The sequence below is a fragment of the Cnephaeus nilssonii genome, assembly GCF_951640355.1.
Source record: "Cnephaeus nilssonii genome assembly, chromosome: 5".
In the NCBI taxonomy this organism is placed as follows: domain Eukaryota; kingdom Metazoa; phylum Chordata; class Mammalia; order Chiroptera; family Vespertilionidae; genus Cnephaeus; species Cnephaeus nilssonii.
The window spans coordinates 37691763-37709819 of NC_137076.1; the positions used below are offsets into that span (position 1 = coordinate 37691763).

Genomic DNA, 18057 nt, shown 5'->3' on the forward strand with positions numbered 1-18057 from the left:
CTCGGGTTCGATTCTGGTCAAGGGCTCATACCTTGGTTGCAGGCTCCTCAGTGGCCCAGGCCCTGGTTGGGGCTTATGCAGGAGGCAACCAATTGATGTGTTTCTCTCACATTGATGTTTCTCTCTGTCTTTCCCTCTCTCTTCCACTCTCCCTAAAAATCAATGGAAAAATATCCTCAGGTGAGGATTAACAAAAAAAAAAGAAAAGAAATGCTAGTATCCTCAGAGGCATGTAGTGGGAAAACATTACTCTTTTATTTCTGTATTATCAGAATTTTAAAGAATGATTTTGGCCCTAACTGGTTTGGCTCAGTGGATAATGTCAGCCTGCGGACTGAGGAGTCCCAGGTTTGATTACAGTCAAGGGCACATGCCCAAGTTGCAGGCTCGATCCCCGGTGGGTGGCATGCAGGAGGCAGCTGATCAATGATTCTCTCTCATTACTGATGTTTCTATCTCTCTGTCCCTCTCCCTTCCTCTCTGAAATCAATAAAAATATATTTTTAAAAAAAGAATGATCCTGTATGACTTGCAATTAATTTTTTAAAATTGGCCTAGAAGTGTCCCCATCAAAAATGTGGGGGGTGGGGGGGCTTGAATAATGTCTTGAGAATTTATCATGAGGGCCCAAATCTCCTTTGAAAGTCAATTCAAAGTCTTATGAAATGTCCCCTAAAAATCCTAATGAATTCTGTAACTTGAATAAGTTGTTTCTGTGCTTTCTGTAGTAAACATAGTGTAGGAATTATAAAGATCTAAGATGAGAACTTTATAGAATACGTATTTTCAAAGTATTTTTATATTTTCAAAGTACATGTATTCTCCCCTAAAATGTCTCATGAGTCACCGAGACAGAATGCTGTTCCAAGTAGAGCACTGTTTTATTATTCTTCCTTGTGGTTTGGTGTTACCTTTTGAAAGAAAGGTGAGCAGCATGTGAAGGTCTTATCTAGCATTCTCCACCCATGGGCACTAGGATCACAGGCCCTCTAAAAGAGATCCCCCTAGGCTTCCTTATGTCTTCCTTAGCCTTAATCACTACATCAGACCAGGGCTGATTCTAAATGCAAAGGTGGCATTTTATCCTTGTCACCCAACTTTGTTGGTACAAGTCCTCTATCATTGCCCTCCTATTCTATGATACCTCTCTTTTTTTCATTGATTGATTGATTGATTGAATTGATTGGGGAGACATTGTTTTGCAAACCATACAGGTTTCAAGTGCACAACTCAACAAAAACAAAATGTGCACACTGCATTGTGTGTCCATCACCCACAGCAAAGTCTCTTTCCATCCCCATTTATTCCCCTCTTGGCCCATCTCCACTACCTCCATCCCCTTTTCTCTCTGACTATCACCACACTGTTGTCTGTGTCTTTGTGTGTTATATATGTATGAATATGTATATTTTTAATCCCTTCACTCTCTTGTTCTCACCTATTAGACTATCTTATAAAGGGTCTGAAAACATGAATGTTCAAAGGTAAAACTAGAATTCTCACTCCAGTCAAGAGACTACAAAATCCTTGAACTGAACTAGAAAGAAATCTGTGACTACTTCTCACTATCCTCAAAACCAGCACTTTTAGGTACTTTCCTAACCTGCTACTTCCAAATATGAACTGTTATGCACCAAGCACTGTGCTAAAAGATCAGTATTAAAAGGATATAAGAATATGAAGAAATATCCTGAAAATTCCTATCCCATCTGTCCTACAGGCCTCCTCAGTTTGAAGTTTAGGTGATGACTTTCAATTTGTCATGAGTTTCATGAGGTGAAAACTAGATGGGAAGCAGTCATAGCAGTTTGAAGAAGAGTAGTCACAGTGTACTTGCCTCAGCAGTGACTCTCAACCGTTAGCAGGAAGTTGGGAGAGACACATCTGAGAAATGGCTGCCTCTAGGAAGTTGCACAAAACAGGGTGAGAAGCACAACGGAAATCAGGCGAGGTGGCTGGGATCCCAGAAGGGCTAAGTACTGGATTTCAAAGCTGACATGACTCAAAGGCCTGAGGAATTAAGTATGTTTCAAATATTCAGGCAGGCAAGGGCCCAGAGCCCAGCTCTCAGGAGTTTAAGATTGGAAATAATTCCTCTGCCCCATAATGCTTCAGCCTTCTTATTCAATTCGGCAAGTATTTCTTGAATGATTATTGTGTGCCAGAAACTGCATATATTACTTAGGTTATCTTTCTTCTCCTAGACTAGTGGTGGCAAACTCATTAGTCAACGGAGCGGCAAACCGCGGCTCGCGAGCCTCATGTGGCTCGTGAGCCGCAGATTGCCGACCACTGTCCTAGACGATTGGCTTTTTGAGGACAGGACATATACTGTGTTTATCTTTTTAATCTTCTCCACACCTAGCACAGTGGTTTGCAAGCAGTTAATACACAAAAAAAGTTTGTGAAATGATGAATGAATGTGCGAATGAATGAATGAATGAAGTGAGTTCTGTTTCTGATGCAGTCATCTTTTATACATCCTTAAGAATGAGGATAGTCCTACCCCCAAAATTAGTGGTGTGAGTCCTGCACGTGTTCCCTGTTCACAGTTAGAATAAGGCCAAAGGGGCTGAGATTACAGAGAGATTCTTGCACCAGAAAGTGTTAATGTGATAAATATTTAGCACATGGCCTCTAAACATTTCACAGCTGAGAATCAAGTAGGATTGCCCGGATTAGAGCAGTGAAGGAGGCATTGCTATGGGGAAAGGCAAAGTAAATGTTTGAGGCTGAACCTCATCTTAATTAAAATAGTAATACAATAAAAAAATACCTGTAAGAAAGTATTTTTATTTTTTATATATTTTATTGATTTTTTACAGAGAGAAAGGGAGAGGGATAGAGAGTTAGAAACATCAATGAGAGAGAAACATTGATCAGCTGCCTCCTGCACACTCCCTACTGGGTATGTGCCCCCAACCAAGGTACATGCCCTTGACTGGAATCAAACCTGGGACCCTTGAGTCCGCAGGCTGACGCTCTATCCACTGAGCCAAACTGGTTAGGGCAAGAAAGTATATTTAAATCTGCTCTATATGGTATCACACATGTTTAGGTGATAAACCATCTCATACATCCCTCAAGATGCAGCTCAGCTGTCATCTTCTCTAGGAAATACCCTTTGATCATCTTTCTGACTTGTCCTCATCTGGATTAGAAACCTATGCTGAGTTGAATAGTGTCCCCTCTAAATTCCTGTCCACCTGGAAACTGTGAAGGTGACCTTATTTGGAAATGAGGCCCTTCAGACACAGTCAAGTTAAGATGAGATTATACTGGATTAGGGTGGGTCTTCAATCCAATATGATTGGCCTCCTTATAAGGAGGAAAAAAAATTGGACCTGGACCAAGGGAGAAAGCCATGTGAAGATGGAGGTAGAGATTGGGGTGATGCATCTATGAACCAAAGGATGCCAAGTATTGTCAGCAAACACAAGAAGCAACAAACGATTCTACCTGAGAATCTTTAGAGGGAAATTGGTCCTCCCCACATCTTAATTTTTGGACTTCTAGTGCCCAGAATTGTGAGAAAATAAATTTCTGTTGTTTTAAGCCACATGGTTTGTGGTAATTGGTTACAGCAGCCCTAGAAACCTAATACAGAGCTGGTTTCCTTTTATATCTACTTACATACAATGCTGCCACACAGTTTTGGATGTGCCTCTTCATGAATATGTCTGCTTTTCCAGATTATGATTTCTTGGAGATAAAAACATGCCTTACTCATTTCTGTGTCCTTAGTACCTCACACAATATCTGCCAAAATAAATGTTATTACAGGAAACCGATTGGGATATGACTGACAATTCTAAATGTCCATCAAAATCCAAATTTCCCATGCCTGCCAAAATTCCAAACTACCACCACCGGTGTCCTTAGAAATAGTCCCAACCCACTTTGTCACTTATTCCAGAGCAAAAACTAGGAGAGAAATATCAAAATCTGGAAAAGCAAATTTATTACCACTTAATAAAAGCCTTTAGTGGATTTAAAAATCTTTCATTCTACACAGATTCAGTAGTGGGCAAAAGCTAGAAAAGGAATTCTCTATAATAAACATTCTGAAACCGTTGGCCCAAGCCATAGAGTGTTAAAACAAAAACAAAACCTGTAGGGTCTACCAGTTGTTCGTCAGCAAAAATAAAGAGAAAGTAAGACGTTTGCTTAGGCACATGTTAAAACCTGAATCTCCTGATTTTGATAGAAATGTTACAATATTTTCTGTCAAACATCTCAGAAGCATCTTCCCCTAGAGATGATCACATGTTGATTAGTTGGATTAACAGCCGTAAAAGAAATTACGTGCCCATATTAGAACCTAAAAGGAAAATCAGTTCTCTGGAGACAGTGTCACATAAACTTCTTCAAAACAAAGAAACAAGAATTCGTAAGCATGTCACTTCCTGTCAAAGGCTCTGGCAGGAGCAGCTGATTGGATGAGGACCACATGCCTATGCTCTTCCCACCAGGGAGAAGGGACAAGAATTATCCTTTAGCCCAGCTGGCTGGGCTCAGTGGTTGAGCATCAACCTATGAACCAGGAGGTCATGGTTCGATTCCCGATCAGGGCACATGCTCAGGTTTTGGGCTTGATCCCCAGTAGGAGACATCTTATCAATGATTCTCTCTCATCAGCAATGTTTCTATCACTCTCTCCCTCTCCCTTCCTCTCAGAAATCAATTAAAATATAATTTTTAAAGAAGAATTATTGGTTAGCTACAGTGGCAAGAGGTAAAGATCTGTCTCCACACATTTGCCTCAAATAAGAAGGCTTTTTATATGCTGGAGTAGTTTTTGTATTATATATGACTAGAGGCCCAGTGCACGAAATTCGTGCACAGGTGGAGGGGGTGGGTGTCCCTCAGCCCAGCCTGCACCCTCTCCAATTTGGGATCCCTCGAGGGATGTCAGACATTCCTCTCACAATCCAGGACTGCTGGCTCCCAACTGCTCGCCTGCCTGCCTTCCTGATTGCCCCTAACCGCTTCTGCCTGCCAACCTGATCACCCTCTAACCACTCCCCTGCCAGCCTGATTGATGCCTAACTGCTCCCCTGCCAGCCTGTTTGCCCCTAACTGCCCTCCCCTGCAGGCCTAGTCACCCCTAACTGCCCTCCCCAGAAGGCCTGGTCCCCCTCAACTGCTCTCCCCTGCAGGCCTGGGTCCCCCCCAACTACCCTTCCCTGCAGGCCTGGTCGCCCCCAACTTCCCTCCTCTGCTGGCCTGGTCACCCCTAACTGCCCACTCCTGTAGGCTTGATCGCCCCCAACTGCCCTCCCTTGCAGGCTTGGTCCCTCCCAACTGCCCTCCCCTGCTGGCCTGATCACCCACAACTGCCCTCCCTTGCAGGCCTGGTCCCTCCCAACTGCTCTCCCCTGCTGGCCATCATGTGGCAGCCATCTTGTTGTTCACATGGGGGCAGCCATCTTTGACCACATGGGGGCAGCCATCTTGTGTGTTGGAGTGATGGACAATTTGCACATTACTCTTTTATTAGATAGGATTAATGAATATATATCTTTGGATATATATTTTTAACACACAAAAAAAATTTATTCCTTGACTACGTAAACAGGCATTCCTGACTAGTGGTAAGTGTTTTTTCAAGCAGTAATTTTGGGGACCCAGGTTCCTTCTATTTTGTGACTCTGCCACTTTCAGAATACGGTTTCTAAAGGCCCTGCACTGTTTTGCACTTAATCTGGCAGATGAGGGAAGGAGGAGCATGGAAGAGCCATCTTGGGAGGCTCTGAGGAGAACAGTCCCAGAAGCAGCCACATCACTCTGCACACATCCCATTGGCTCAGGACTCGGTCCCTTGTTCATGCCTATTCATAATGGGGGTCTTGGAGACCATGTGTGTGCCCAGGAAGAAGAGGAATCTGGTTTGGTGAACAACCAACGGTCTCTGTCTTACTATTTGTGATTATTGTCCACTACAACATCTCAAACATTTTTAAGAAGTCTTAAATCAAAAAAAACAAAATATCATGATCATGTCTTACAAAAGTTAGGTAAATCTATTAAGTCCCAAAAGCAATAATTGAAAGGAAAATAATGGATTAAAAAAGAAAAGGCTCATTGAAAAACAGTTTGACATTGCCTTTTCCTGCAATCAATATTATGATAGCCAGGTGGGAACTATGTCTAAGTCACTTATCTTTAATACTAGTAGCCCATCACGCAATATCGCGTGCAATAGGCTGCCCGCCACTCCCACGGGAGCCGGTGGGAACCACAGCGTGCCACCAGGAGCCGCGCTGCTTCCACAGGAGTCATGTGGCTTCCATGGGAGGCAGGCCCGCCGTCTCCTCTCCGGGCCTGCGCTCGGCCATGGAGGCTGCGGGCTGGCTCCCCTGTCCTCCAGAGGCCCTCCGTGGCCGGGGCGTCACCACGGTGATGAAGCAAGCATTCACCAGGCCACTCACGCTGCCCTCTCTCAGCGGCAGCCCTTCCAGGACTGGGGGACTCCGGTGAGGCTGAGGGGACTGGGCGCCGCCATCTTGTGGCTATGGGCACTGCCATCTTTGTGATGGAATGACGGTTAATTTGCATATTGCCCTTTTATTAGATTGGATGCCACCAACCTACTTTAAACATGTCAGACCCTAACTCAAACAAGATAAGCCTTTGGTAATTCCCAGCTTCTGCCATACTTTTCTTTTCCCTCTTTTCTTTTCAGCTAATGTATGACCCAACAAATTATCACTCTGATTGGGTATTATTTAGTCAATTCAAAAATAGAGTTAATAAGGAAGGCAAATGAGTTAATAAAACCCTTTTGTTTTTCTTAACATGTTTCTCAAAATCTAAATTTTAAATTACAGGCCATTATTACAAATTTTATTTTCCCTTAGTTGATGACATCTGTGGTTTTAAGTGTTCAGAGCTTTTGGGGTGGTTTAAATTATTGCATTAAATACTGCCAGACAAAATAAGTTGGTACATGCTTTATTAAATGTACTATTGAGCAAATGACGTTTAGAACTAAGGAAAGGATGTCCAAACTTCATTTTGACATTGTGTGTGTGTGGGTGTGTGTGGGTGTGTGTGTGTGTGTTGCTGTTGTTGTTGTTGTTGTTGTTGTTGTTGTTGTTTTCTGGGTGTCTTTTATAGTAAATTGTTTTAAGATTACTCAATAACAAGGTTGCGTGCTCTGGGAAGCTGGGGTAATGTTTGCTTCTTTTCTAAAGTAAGTCGGCAGAGAGCATACAGTAGAAAGGAGACAATGAAAGCAGGAGTTGATGGTAACATTAAGACAGCCTGCCTTTTATGTCTTCCTGGACTCCATAGAGAGGAATCCCAACCTCATTACTGAGCAATGACCATTTCCTGTTAATCTGGGTGTGTGGGCAAACGAGGGGGAGAAGGGAAAGCCAACCACAGGCTGCTAACTAAGCTATTGTAGTCTTCGGAGATGCTTAAATGAGTGAAGCAATTAGAATCAACACGCCTGGGAGGCCGGGAAGAAAACTGGAGAAGAGTAATTAGTGAAGCTCCGAGCATATAAGCAGTTGTAGGGTCCATATGAAGCCTATGCAGGCAGTGGTCCAGCCAGGCATTAAGGTGTCTTTAAGTGCTAACATAATGGCCAGATGCTCATATAAACCGAGAAAAAGAGACCAACAGGCCCACACACAATTTGCGGACAGATGTGCACACAGCTTCAAGTTGACCCATCACACATGCACAAATAGTGAATGCATTCTTATGGGCAGCATATATGTTAATACCAAAAAAAAAAAAAGAATGCATAGAGAATGATTGTTTTGCTCCGGTGTGGACGTGAACTTTGATGGAACTTCGTAAAACACAGAGCATTTATTACCATGATGAATGGCTCTCTGGGGAGTCGTCTCCCTGCCCTCCCAGCTGGAGTATAGGGCTGCCGGGACAGCGCTGGGCAAGGAAGGGACGCACAATGGGTTCTGTGAGTTGGAGAAGCTGAGGCTGCCCTCCTGGCTGGGTGGTATGAGCATCAGTCCCGAGCAGCACATAATTCAGACGACTGATGGATTCTTGCGGAATGTGGAAATAACAAAGGGGGGAAATGAGAGCCAATTATGAAAGTGCACTTGAATCGCCCAATGTGCTGAGGATTTTTTGTGTCAACAGATTCCACTCTTGAAAAGCCACATGCCTGGTGAATTTCCTGATCAAATCCAGGACCCACTATTCCACCCGGAGTAACGCAACGACATTACCCAAACTGGACACCACAGGGGGATTGGCCGATTGGATCAACTAGAAAACAAGTCGCTTTTATACCCCTTAACAATTTTTAAAATGTACATGTTTGTTTGGTTGAATTTTTAAAACTTTAATACAGTTAAACCAGTCTGTCTGACTTACGTCAGCGCCTTTGCTGGAAAACCCAGGGGCAGGGACTGCCTCCGTTTCTCTGCCTTCCCTTTGAGTGTGTCGGCCAGGGGGTAAAGACATCTGCTGCACCGAACTTTAAACTTCACTTTACCCTTGTTTTTCTCGATCCTTTCCCCTGGCCGTGAGCAGAAAGCTCTTGATTTCCTCAATCTTGCAGAGGTGGCGCAGGGAGAGAAATTGTACCGCCTGAGAACTGTCCTTTTTGCCTGAGGTTTTAAAACATTCTGAGGCTCTCCTCTGCTCCGTATTTATTTCAAAGGCACAAAGCAAGAAAAGGGACCCTGGCTAAAGCGGAAGGAGACTCTTCCTCGCTACTGATCTTGGCCATGTTCTTTCACTTATTTCATTTCCATTTTCTCGAGAAGCTCCTGGCAGTAGGTGTGTACATACGGGGCTGTTCCTTTAAGAAGTCAGATAAATTTATATTCGTACATGCATAACCCATGGACACAGACAATAGTGTGGTGAAGGTCTGGGGAGGGGACAGGAGTGGGGTGAAGGGGGTCAGTGGCGGGGGGGGGGGGGATGGGACATCTGTAATTCTTTCAACAATAAAGATACATTTAAAAAATAAATCAATAAATCTTAAAAGAAGAAGTCAGATGCCTGGCCACTCTACCTTAGAATTCCACCAAGGTAGCCAGCCACCTGGAGAAAGCTCTGCACAGCTGGTGAAAGGCCCACTGAGGAAGTAGATCCCAGCGTCCTGACAGCAGGTGCCCGAGGGCCCCAGCACTCAGACAGAGACGGTGTCTCGGAGTGGAAACACACGAGGCCAGCCCAGCCCAGCTGCCTCGCCCTGGGGACCGATGCTTGGCTTTGACACTGGGTGGAGAGGATCAAAAGCCCCTCAAACACCAGCCCCCTAGGACAGCTCCCTTGTCTTTCTTCTCTTCCAGCCTGTGCTTCCCCCGCCAGGATAGAGGCTGTCAACACCGCGGTGTTCCCAGCTCAGGCCTTTCGTGGGAAAAACACAAAACAAAACAAAACACTGAACTCTGAATCTAAGTTCTAATAAAAAAAAATTCTAAAAGTTTTTATTCTGTATCATAATGGATCTGAAACCTGTTAATTATCAGAATCTCTTGATCACATGAGGTTTTCAAAAAATACGAGTTCCAGGGTCCCAACCCAGGCAAATCTGACTCCCTGGTCCTGGGATCAAACTCGGCAATTCATCATTTTAATGCTCCCCCAGATGAATCTCATGATCAGCCATATTCTGAGAACGGTGCTTTTGGATGGTCAATAAATTTCGAAAAACTGAACTCATAATGTCATTAGCATATTAAAGCGTCTGAAAAGTCCTGCAGTAAAGGAACCTACTTTATTTGGTTTAATGAACTTATTTCTAAAATCTATTTAGTGTAAATTTCTTATTTTTTCCATATGTAATATTCCTCAGAATATGCGAACTATGCTGTAAATGTTGTTCTCAAGCTTACTGCTTAAGTCTAAACCTAACCTGTTAGCTTTCAAAGCTGGGGCGGGGGGGGGGGGGGGGTGGGGGCGGTGGAGAGGGGAACAAACCAAAGTGAAATAGAAAGAAAAACAAATTTTATCTGCAAAGTATTACATCTAACTATTTCTCTTTCATGTTCTCTGGTATCTGTAAAAGGGATACCTTCGTCTGCCCCCAGAAGAATTCCTCACTCAACCCCTAGCCCTTTGCACTCGCTTGCTTTTTTCTCGATTCCTTTATTCTACTCGGGATTTAATTTTTTAAATACCCCAGATTTTACAAAGCGCGGCAGTAGAATAAAAAACTGGAGTTTCTGTTCATACAAACTTATTTATTTGGATTTTTTTATATTTCAAATTATTGATACATTCAAAGAGTATAAAAAGAGCTGCTACCGATGCTAACCGTGTCGAGTCACACTCGACATCCGAGTGCAAAAGGTTAAAAGAAACACTAACCACTGCCTACCACAAGGATCGCCAGCTTCAATAAATCTGAGAGAAACAGGGGAGGTGTTACATGAACCACACAAACCATCCTGCCAGCCCTGGGATGCCCAGCTGCCCTTAAACACAGACAGAGCTTGAAAATTATCCCATGGGGCAAAAGGGGACTCTATTTTTATTCAAGGAGATAGGAAGAAACCCACTCTCTACCTAACTTTTAGGACTATGATATTTCTACCCATTCCATGCCTGCCTCAGGCCGGAAGAGGCATCTGACTGGTGACACCTGCTACAGACGCAGACACGGAGCCAAGCACAGAGAAACTCTGGGAGTGAGGCTGAGGCCATCCCGTGGCAGCTGCAGCTGCAGCTGAGAAGGGGATGCTGAGAGAAAAAGGAACAACCAGAATGGAGGGAGAGGGAGAGAGAGAGAGAGAGAGAGAGAGAGAGAGAGAGAGAGAGAGAGAGAGAGGAGGGGGAGGAAAAGGGGAAGGGAGGGCGGTTTTATAACACCACAATGTCCAACTAATAAAGTGTTCCCATCATGTTATGCTAATCTGGCTTTTACCTTTGAGTTGGATTTCATTCATAAAAACAAGCTGGTTCCTATTTAGAAATAGGGAAGTTTCTTAAGCAAAAACAGTTTGAATTGATTTTATTTATTTGTCTATTCCATTCCTAATTCTAAAAACAGGTACCAAAAAGTTCCAAACAATTGAACGTAGATGAAAGTAACCATCACACGACTCCAGCGTTCCTTCCATCATGATGTGCTACCTGAGGACCTGACAGAATACTAAATGTATATGAAAACACGAAGGCTGTTTTCTGTCCCATTCATTTGGAAGCTGATGAGTATAGATGGAGACTCTGGTGGTTTAGTCTTCAACACCCACATAACAAAGGACTGAAGTCCCTGGGGCAGAGGCAGAAGAAACCAAGTCCAGTTCAATATGCATAGTTCCAGGGATTAAAATCTTCTATTAACATCCTAGCAAACACAGTCTCATTCTGAAATTAGCTTTCTTTCACTGGATCTGGCTTCACTTCACAGTCAAAACAACACTTCTGAATATTGGCCAAGCCAGCTGCCAACCACAGCCTTCTTTGAAGGTGACCTATAAGGGTTGCTTCCATTTGCATTCTTCTGCCTTAAGGAACACCACATCCTCTGCCTTCTAAATTCACTGGCTTTGTCTTGCTTCTCTTTCTTTTGCCTCTCCCTCTTTCCACCCTTTTGGAATTAATCAGTCTGCTTTCACAGCTTGACTTCAGCTGGAATACAAATTCAAACTTCACTTTGCTTGTGGCCCACAACTGAAGGCCAGCAGTTCTGCTCACTGAACCCCAGTCTATGCAGGAGCAGGTGGTCTGAAAATAACACAGAGTGCCCTGGCTCATAAGCCGAACTCTGGCCCTGAACTATTTCATAAGTAAAATGACCTTTGGGAGAGCATACACATTAACCCCTTCACAGACCTGAAAAATTACTCTTAGTAAATATTTCAGCAGTATTTGCTTTTTCTCTTTAACAATTTTAGGTAAACTTACTTTATAACCTATGTATGAAGTTCTTAGGGTCTAATTATATTGGTTGTTTTCGCTGATGATTCTGGATTGTTTCATGTATTTTGTAATTTAGAATTGTAAGTTCATGTCTGGTGGGACTTTATATAAAAAAATTCTGTGCAGGGTTGAAAATATGTCTTTCTAGAGAAGGCTTTTAATTACTTTTATTGAAGGCACCAGTATTGCTATATGCCTGAGTCTATTTTTATATTTTGTTGGATAATTTAGGCCCTCCAAACAGTGTAAATTCAAATCCTAAACTTGAGTGAGGGCAGCTTGAGGTTCTTAGGTTTTTTCCAGATTTTCAGTTTTTTCCTTCCCTTCCTGCATTCCCAACAGATCAGGCAAACCAAAAAAGTTTTCTTTAAGCCTCCCTTTGGGAGGAGATAAACATTCTCAGTTTTCCCCTTTTACAGATATATTCAATAGTTCTTTATTTGAGGGTCTTAGATCCAAATTTCTGCCCTTCATGGACCTCAAAATTTGTTACCTGTACTTTCACACCATTAAAACCCAAACCCATGGTTAACCAGACTAGTAAAAAATAAAACCAGAGCAGTCAAAAGATCAATTTCTGGAGTATTTCCTTTACTTTCTTATTATCACTTAAAAGCATACTTGTTATATTTTTATTCAGTAAATCTAAGCGATTTTTAGTAAGTTTTCAGATTATTTAGTCAGTAATATTGTTAGAAATGAAAGTCCTTTGATGTTATTTTTTTATGTATTTATAGTTCTGACATATTTGTTCTTATCTGTCAAGATTTCTTTGTGTATGAAATCACTTCTTAAAGGCTTGATTGATAACCACTTTTGATCCCTTATAGACTTACATTGAAAATATCTTCTTGGGCAAAGTGAAAAGAAGATTTGTGCAGTTATCTGCTGGCCTAAGTCAGAATATGCATGCTTCCTTATGGGAAGGTTCTTTGGAATCAGCTTGAAGAAAGAAAGAGGGAAAGAGAAAGAGAGAGGGGGGGGGGGGCGAGGGAGAGAGAGAGAGAGAGAGAGAGAGAGAGAGAGAGAGAGAGAGAGAGAGGAGGGAGGGAGAGAGAAAGGAAAAAGGAAATGAAAGGGGAAAAAAAGAAGAGATAAGAAAAGAAAAAAGCCTGCAACCTGTCATGTGTCCTGACTGAGAATCAAACCATGACCCTCTGGTTCATGGATTGACACTCAACCACTGAGCCACACCGGTCGGGCAGATGTCCTCTTTTCTGATTTTATTTTGGGTGCCTTGTTTTGCTAGTGCCCTCAGCACATGCTTAGTTTGTCCTTTGGATGACTCAGAACTGACTGGGGCCTCCAGCCTACCTTGCCAACCACCCAGGCACTCTGGGCTGCTCTGGTTGCTGCCCCTTGCCAAGTACTCCCTGCTTTTATATAGCTTAGTTCAGGTTGCTTCTTGAACTTGGAATTTCTTTTTCCTTTTTTTCTCTGTCATATCTAACAAGCCTTAGCACAAATGTCATCTCCAAAACTTTTCTCAACTCCCACCCTGGGAAAGGCCTTTTTGTACTTGTCTACTCATAGTACTTAACATACTACGTTGTAATGAACTATTATATATATACTAGGGACCCGTTGCAGGAATATTTCCTGCAAGACTTCTGTTGGGCTTCCCTCCTGCCCCCTCACCTCTCCCGCTACGGCGGGCGGGGCGGGGTGGGCCGAACGGGCGGGGCACCTCCCGCCCGTCCCGCCCACCCAACCCAGCCTGCCTCGCCCTGCACTCCCGACCCTCTGCGTCCGCTGACGCAGCTACCTCTGTGGCCCTGTGCTGCCTCCGCCTCTGATCACCCCGACTTGCCGCGCATGCTGCCGCTGCCTCCTTGGCCCCTCGCGCTGCTGCTGTGCGCCCCACCCGCCCACCCGCTCCACCACACACCACCCGCCTCGCCACGCCCCGCCCGCAGCCACCACCGCCTCCAAGGCCACCGCGGCTTCACACACCGCCCGCCATGCCCTGCCTGCCGCCTCCACTGCGCACCCCGCCCACCGCCGCCGCCACCACCACTATGGCCGCGTCGCCACTCACACTGCCCGCCACCGCCTCAGAGGCCACCATGGCCGCGTGCTCCATAGCTGCTCCGCCGCCCACCCACGCAGCCGCCATGCTTTCTGCTTTCTTCACTCCTCCCTCCCTCAGCATATGCAAATTAACCGCCATCTTGTTCGCTCTGATTGGCTGTGGGCATAGCGAAGGTACGGTCAATTTGCATATTACTGCTTTATTAGATAGGACTAGAGGCCCAGTGCATGAAATTCGTGCACGGGGGGGGGGTCCCTCAGCCCAGCCTGCACCCTCTCCAATCTGGGACCCCTTGAGGGATGTCTGACTGCCCATTTAGGCCCAATCCCTGTGGGAATGGGCAGTCGGACATCCCTCTCACAATCCAGGACTGCTGGCTCCCAACTGCACATCTGCCTGCCTTCCTGATTGCCCCTAACCGCTTCTGCCTGCCAGCCTGATGACCCCCTAACCACTCCCCTGCCAGCCTGATTGCCCCAACTGTCCTCCCCTGCAGGCCTAGTCATGCCTAACTGTCCTCCCCTGCAGACCTGGTCCCCCCCAGCTGCCCTCCCCTGCAGGCCTGGTCCCCTCCAACTGCTCTCCTCTGCAGGCCTGGGTCCCCCACTACTGCCCTTCCTTGCAGGCCCAGTCACTCCCAACTGCCCTCCCCTGCTGGCCATCTTGTGGTGGCCATCTTGTGTCCACATGGGGGCAGCCATCTTTGACCACATGGGGCAGCCATCTTGTGTGTTGTAGTGATGGTCAATTTGCATATTACTCTTTTATTAGATAGGATAGAGGCCTGGTGCACGGGTGGGGGCTGGCTGGTTTGCCCTGAAGGGTCCCGGATCAGGGTGGGGGTTCCCTTGGGGTGTGGGGCAGCCTGGGTGAAGGGCCTGTGGTGGTTTGCAGGCCAGCCACACACCCCCGCGACCCAAGTGGAGGCCTTGGTATCTGGAATTTATTTATCTTCTACAATTGAAACTTTGTAGCCTTGAGCGGAGGCCTGTGCAGGCCAGGGTGGGCGGGAAGCTTGGCTTCCTCCATTGCCAGGGCAACCCAAGCCTCTGGCTGGCTCCAGCTCCATGGCTGCCGCCATATTTGTTGGGTTAATTTGCATACTTGCTCCTGATTGGCTGGTGGGCGTGGCTTGTGAGCATAGCGGAGGTATGGTCAATTTGCATGTTTCTCTTTTATTAGATAGGATACTAGAGGCCCAGTGCATGAATTCATGCACCAGTGGCGTCCCTCGGCCTGGCCTGTGGGATCGGGCCAAAACCAGCTCTCTGACATCCCCCGAGGGATCCCAGATTGCAAGAGGGCACAGGCCAGGCCAAGTGACTCCACCGGTGCACAGTCGGGACCAGGGAGGGACCACGGGAGGGCTCTAGGGCATCTCTGGCCCATCTTGCTCAGTCCTGATAGGCCAGACCCCAGCAGCAAGCTAACCTACCAGTCAGAGAGTCTGCCCCTTGGCGGTCAGTGGACGTCATAGCGACTGGTCGACCGGTCGACTATCTGCCCCCTGGTGGTCAGTGCATGCCATAGCGAGTGGTTGAGCGGCCTTAGGATATCATTAGCATATTACGCTTTCATTGGTTGAACAGATGACTGGACAACCGGACACTTAGCATATTAAGCTTTTAGTGTATATAGGATTTTTTAACATTCTCTTCTGTGAATATCTTGATGACTAAGATGGGAGAGGGGTCTTACATACCTTTCATCTTCTGTGCTCAATGATGGGCATTTAGTCAATAATTATTAAGTGCACACATGGTAGAGAGAGTAAAAATGAATAGAAATTTTAACTAAGTGGTCAGAGTGGAGAGAAGGAGTACAGCAAGAGACTGGGAGTGATTTTGAAGCACAGGGTTGAGAATCCAAAATAGGACCCATAGTGAGGTCTTAAAGTTGCCAGAGTAGAAGCTCATACATGCACTAAGAGCAAAAAAGATATATGGCTTTGGAGCTGGATAAACCTCCATTTGAATCCCTTCATGTGGCCACTTCCTGGGTGTGTGACAATGGGCAATCCTATATAATAAAGAGGTAATATGCAAATTGACCATCACTCCAACACACAAGATGGCCGCCCCCATGTGGTCAAAGATGGCTGCTCCCATGTGGACACAAGATGGCCACCACAAGATGGCCAGCAGGGGAGGGCAGTTGTGGGGGACCAGGTCTGCAGGGGAGGGCAGTTGGGGGTGACCAGGCCAGCAGGAGAGGGCAGTTAGGAGCAATCGGGCCAGCAGGGGAGGGCAGTTAGGGGTGACCAGGCTGGTAAGGGAGGACAGTTAGGGGTGACAGGGCCAGCAGGGGAGGGCAGTTGGAGGTGACTAGGCTGTCGGGGGAGGGCAGTTAAGGGTGACCAGGCCAGCCAGGGAGGGCAGTTAGGGGCAATCGGGCTGGCAGGGGAGCAGTTAGGCATCAATCAGGCTGGCAGGGGAGTGGTTACGGGATGATCAGGCTGGCAGGCAGAAGCAGTTAGGGGCAATCAGGCAGGCAGGCAGGCGAGCGGTTGGGAGCCAGCAATCCTGAATTGTGAGAGGGATGTCCGACTGCCCGTTTCCACAGGGATCGAACCTAAATGGGCAGTCGGACATCCCTCAAGGGGTCCCAGATTGGAGAGGGTGTAGGCTGGGCTGAGGGACACACACACACACACACACACACACACACACACACACACGCATGCACGAATTTCATGCACCGGGCCTCTAGTTATTAATATTAGTGTATTAAAAATTGCATCCAGGCCCAGCTGGTATGGCTCAGTGGTTGACTGTGGACCCATGCACCAAGAGGGTTGATTCCCAGTCAGGGTACATGCCTGGGTTGTGGGCTCAATCCCTGATGGGGGCTGTGTAGGGGGCAGCCAATCAATGTTTTTCTCTCATCAATGTTTCTGTCTCTCTCTCCTTCTCCCTCTAAGAGAAAAATCAATAAAAACATATATTTTAAAAAATTGAAAGGAAAAAAATCATTCTTAAAGAAATCTAGGCTCTTCCTGGGAAAATCAGGATTTAGGCCTTACATTTAATATTTAAAACCCTCTCCAGTTTTCAATTTTTCTTTGGCTTGACTTTAATGGAAATCTTTGAGTGGGAAAACTATATGGCCATGCACTTATAACATCAAAATTCATTTGCAATTTGATCAATTTATGCAAACTGAACAATCCAGTTTTTAAATATTTATTATTTTGTGGAATTGAATAATAGTAATAACTATTATTTAGAAAAGAGAGTGACATTGAACAATTGGGTAGAATAATTCAAATCTCATATGCTGGATAGAATATTCATAAGGCTTTATGATTTTTGAAAGCTATTAGCAATGTAATTTCCATCATAATTTTACAAATCTTCTTAGGAATGTATCATTTAGCCTCTCTTGGGCAGCTATTTTACTGATTATCAATACAGAGAGTATTTGGATCTAGCCTAAATTCTTCCTTCTGCAAATCAAACCTATTTCCTCTTGTTGTATTCCTAATGGAGACCAGATTCTTACATAATAACCTTTCATCTTCCTGAAGACCCACCCACTCAGCCATGCATTCCATTGCATTGTCTTAGTTACCCAGCCGCCATGGAGGATATCCTGAAGGGAAAAGTTCAAGATCAAACAAGATGTCTCTCTCTTCATAAACTAACAAATATAATTTCCTCCTTTCTAGTTTTATTAACAATGAGAATTTCTCTTCAAATAACATACTGCAACCAAAGGTGCCACAGAAAATGCATCCCTTTTAAACCCCAGAGAGGCCTGAAAATGTTACTCTAGTAAACATTTTTTTGAGTGATGCTGTTTTTGCAATAATTATAGTCTGAGTTTTCCCTGTCAGCAGAATCAAGTGGCTGATATTTAATGACCCTTTTGGCTCTAAAAATACAATGAGTCTGACTGTTACTGGCACAAATTATATTGTTCATGGATAGACTTTGATTCCATCTCTCTTTTGACTCTGTTTTCAAAGTGAAGTAACATGGAGTGTTAATTAATTCAAAATAAGTTGATCTGGGTAATTAACTTCCATCATCTCTAATTACCATTTATCCTGTTTCTCTGCTCTTTCCCTCACCTCCACCCCAAACACATTCATTAATGGAAAGTTTTTTTATTTTCAATAATTGATTCTTATGTCTGACTTTTCTGGATATTGACACATTTTCCCT

General features: G+C 44.9%; 2 protein-coding genes across 3 annotated transcripts in view; one reads left to right on the forward strand and one right to left on the reverse strand.

The window, feature by feature from the left end:
• The window catches only part of SCRG1 (stimulator of chondrogenesis 1), a 120196-nt gene that overhangs the window by 61490 nt on the left and 40649 nt on the right, over nt 1-18057 (forward strand). The window contains exon 4 of one of the 2 annotated variants that reach the window (XR_013813556.1): nt 8119-9534. The exons of the other annotated variant lie outside the window; for it this stretch is intronic. The gene's annotated coding sequence lies outside the window, so the exon portion shown is untranslated. Of the gene's footprint in view, nt 1-8118; nt 9535-18057 lie in introns of those variants that run through there. 2 annotated transcript variants of the gene reach the window in all.
• Nucleotides 1-18057, reverse strand: part of SAP30 (Sin3A associated protein 30) — a 98064-nt gene that overhangs the window by 22671 nt on the left and 57336 nt on the right. The window lies entirely within an intron of this gene.